This window comes from Carassius carassius, chromosome 41 (genome assembly GCF_963082965.1).
Source record: "Carassius carassius chromosome 41, fCarCar2.1, whole genome shotgun sequence".
NCBI lineage: Eukaryota > Metazoa > Chordata > Actinopteri > Cypriniformes > Cyprinidae > Carassius > Carassius carassius.
Window position 1 is genome coordinate 1,813,465 of NC_081795.1, and position 4,211 is coordinate 1,817,675.

Genomic DNA, 4,211 nt, shown 5'->3' on the forward strand with positions numbered 1-4,211 from the left:
CATGCCTGTAACTCAAGACGTACTAAAGCTATCTCTGTGTAGAGACTGATTCATAACTTTTTATTTTGGTGTCTTCATTTTTAAAGTCCTATATTGTTAATTTGGATTAATAGAATAAAACAAAATGCATTTCTAGTTTCAATATTACTTGTTCAGACAATCCTCTTTAATACACTGTAAAAAATGTACTGTAGAATTTACAGGATTTTACTGGCAAAAAAGTTGCCAGTAAAATCCTGTAAAAATGATGTTAATTGCTGTAAAATGGATTACAGGAAATTACTGCAAAGCAAATTACAGTTAATTGCTGTATGTGAAATACAGTAGTTTGTAGTATTTTTTTACAGTAACATTGAATTTAACTTGTAGTTTATTTTACAGCAATATTTTGTAATTTCACTAAAGTACATTATTTACCTGGCAAAAAAGTTGCCAATAAAGTCCTGTAAATATATTTTACAGCATTTATTTGTAATTTCATTATATTACAGTATTTAACTGGCAACAAAAGTTGCCAATAAAATCCTGTAAATACCCCTAAAAACAATATGTTGTAATAATTTAACAATGAAACTGCTTTAAAGAATAATTTTAACAGTAAATTATAAAATACGTATATAAATGCATTATCATGAGCTCTATCTTAATACATTTACAAATGAATAAAAATGAATAAAGTCAATGATGTTGCAAATAAGTATTTATTAAAACTGGCAGTCTTTCAACAGTTAAAATCTTATCATAAAAATAACATAGCATCACAAATAACTACAAATACATGTTAAAAAAATAAGCCATGTTTAGAGTAGAAAATGCTGGAATCAACATTAAATCACAAATTCTGTTGTTTGAGCTTATGTTCTATTAAATTAAGAATATTCCTGCAAAAGACAATTTAATAAATGAATACTGAAAGTCCATCAACTTTCTGAGATGAGCACACAATGAGGATTGTCCCTCTTCTCTGAGACTTTTCCACTTGTTTTGCCTCTATGTGTCCGTCTTGTATCCAGTGAGTGTTGTGATTCCAAGAAAACATCTGCACATAAAAACAAGCAAAAGCATCAGGATAAAGTTAAGTATCAAATGAAACTAGCTCAATAAAATAAATGTCAAAATGCCACTTATACAATACAATCAGCATTTACCAGTACTTAAAAGGTTACTCCACCCCAAAATGAAAATCTTGCCATTAAATCACTAATCACCATGTCGTTCCAAACCTGTAAAAGCTTCATTCGTCTTCGGAACACAATTTAAGATATTTTGGATTCAACTGGGAGGATTGTGACCGTCCCATAGACTCTCCAGTAAATACCACTGTCAAGGCCCAGAAAAGTATGAAAGACATCATCAGAATAGTCCATCAGTGGTTCAACAGTAACTTTATGAAGCAAAGACAATACTGTTTGTATGCAAAGAAAACAAAAATAAAGATTTATTCAACAATTTGCCTCCTCTACGCATCAGTGTAGCGCCATTTTAGCAAGTATCTGTTAAACTGCAGCCGCTGTTCTGTGTCAGCTGGGTCACATGGACACACTTTCTATGTTTATTTACGCTTTGATTTGAACGAAAACAAAAATAACATCTTTGTTGAATAAAGTTGTTCTTTTTGTTTTCTTTGCATACAAAAAGTATTCTCGTAGCTTCGTAAAATTACAGTTGAACCACTGATGGCAGATGGACTATTCTGACGATGCTTTTCATACTTTTCTGGGTTTAGACATTGTTAATTGTTTGGCTGTCAGTGGGACAGATGCAAGCCTCCTGGTTCTCATTCAAAATATCTTAAATTGTGTTCTGAAGACGAACAAAGCTTTTACGGGTTTGAAATTACATTAATCACTGTTAATCACGTTAACAGTGATTAATGACTAAATTGTCATTATGGAGTGGAGTAACCCTTTAAACTAAATAAGTAATTTCATTTGCGAAAAAGGTTACTTAAGTAAAACTTGTTACCTTTGAAAAAATTCAAGTGTGCAAAAGATGCCTGCTCCCGGGACGCCAGACTGAAGTTAATAAGACTGCAAATCCAGCTACAAAGTTGAGGTATGAATTCACAACCATCTGACCCTCAAATAGTTAAAAGCCACTGGGTGGACCTGAAATTAAGAAATATAAGCAATAATGTAACCTACAATGCAGTATTTCAATATAAAATGTAATCTAAATTACAAGTTTATCAAATTATTTAAAGAATTAATACATTACCTAATAAAATCAGCTTCAGAGTCTTGAAGCATCGAACATTTCTCCACATCAGCTGCTAATCTTTGCACCTACAAGACATAAAGAAAACAATCTTGTGATTTCTTTAAAGCATTTACATAAATGAGACCAAAATTAACACACAAAAAATATATTTTAGAATAAACAACCAATTATACCTTATAATATTACATTGTAGAACTGTACCACCAATCATATTAAATAATTTACAGTGCAAAATTACAACTGTGTAATGAAATTAATGTTTTACATTAATTTTTGAAAATACAATTAATAAATGTTGGAAAAATGCAATGATACTTCTTAAACGTGAAACTAAACCGCCATTAGGTGGCAGCGAATAACTTACCCTTACGAAAAATAACCATGGTTTTATTATAGTAAAACTGTAGTAAACCATGGTTTTTTGGCGTGTTGACTACCATTTGTATAACCACAGATTTACTACAAATACCATGGTTAAACCATGGTTAATATAGCAAAACCATGGTTAATTTGTGGTTACCATGGTTTAACTATAGTAACCATGGTTTTTTGGTTTTATTTGTAGTAAAACCATGGTTAATTTTCGTAAGGGTAATGAGTGAATCAACTGAGTCATTCATTGAACCGATCCGTTCAAAAAGCTGAATCATTCAGCAAAAACAACGCTTAGTTTTGATTTGAGAATGAGCAAAATAGTTTTGATTGGATCGTTGTTTGGAACTATCTTTGTTGGTGAAATAGAACAACAGTTAATATTGTGTCTAAATAAAGATAATGAATTTCAAACGAAAGTGACTGAACCAATCATGTTTTTATTAATATAAGTACATACATATAATTTGATATAATATAGAAGTAACGTTAGGCTATTTTTATACTTCAAACTGAAGTTAATGAACCAATCATATTTTTATTAACAAGTACATATGCATATAAATTGATAGCCTAATACGTAGCAGGCTATAGAAGTATTATTTTGAACACGGTGCCTCGCCCTCGACCGGTCTGACTTCTTCACGCGACTTCTGCCTGCACTTTCCTAACGGCTGCTGCAACTTGCGCTCTCTTCATCTACTCTATAAAGCAAAAAGGGGACAAAATGGTCGTATTGTCTTTGTGCATATAGCCTAGATGAATTAGATAAATTAATAGAAACAATATAACTTTAATTCACACTTGAGCTATATAGCCTACCGAGGTTGTGGAGGCTCGACATCAGCATATTTTGCAGAGCTTTTCACTGCTGCCAGCACTCCCGTCTTTCCCAGGATGTATTTATGGAACTCTGCACAAGTCATCATTAAATTCATTTTTACTTTGATTTCGCTGCGGACCAGGTTAAATGAGCACCTGTTTCTCACATCGGTCCAGGCACCTTTCATTATTGAAAACACTCGTTCCGAGTAAGCATTGCTCACGGGGATGCTCAAAATGAAAGACAGTAGCTTGGCATACTGTGGGAACGCAGACGTGCTCCTGAGTGCTTGGGCCCAAAGCGCACCTACAGGGTGACTGTGTATTTCCAGATGAGGCAATATCTCTTTCAGAACACAGCTCTCGTTGTAGAGCTCATCCAGGTCGAGTTCATCATCCATCTGAAGGGCCGATACAGCGGCCGTTAATTCCCTGTAGCTGATTTCTTGCTTTTCCTTAAGATTGAAACACTGGATGTTGAACAGGTGCCCAGATTCTGAGAAGTTGAACCATTTCTCAAGGTATTGCTCCGCGATATCATAAAAATTTGTGAATTCTCTCTTGAGCCTGTCAACCCTAAGATTAACGGAGGAGAGGAGGACGCGGTCAACTTTTGCTCCGAAAAAAGCATCTTTTTTGCGCTGCTGGAGTTTGGTTCGGAGGCCGTTCATAAGTGTATATACTTCAACTGAGGTGAGACTGTCACTCTCAAGACTCAGCACAGCACCAGTGAAAAGCTTTAAAGTGTTTTGCAAGAAGAAGAGTGTGACCTCCAGCTCGCTGCATTCATCTTCCTC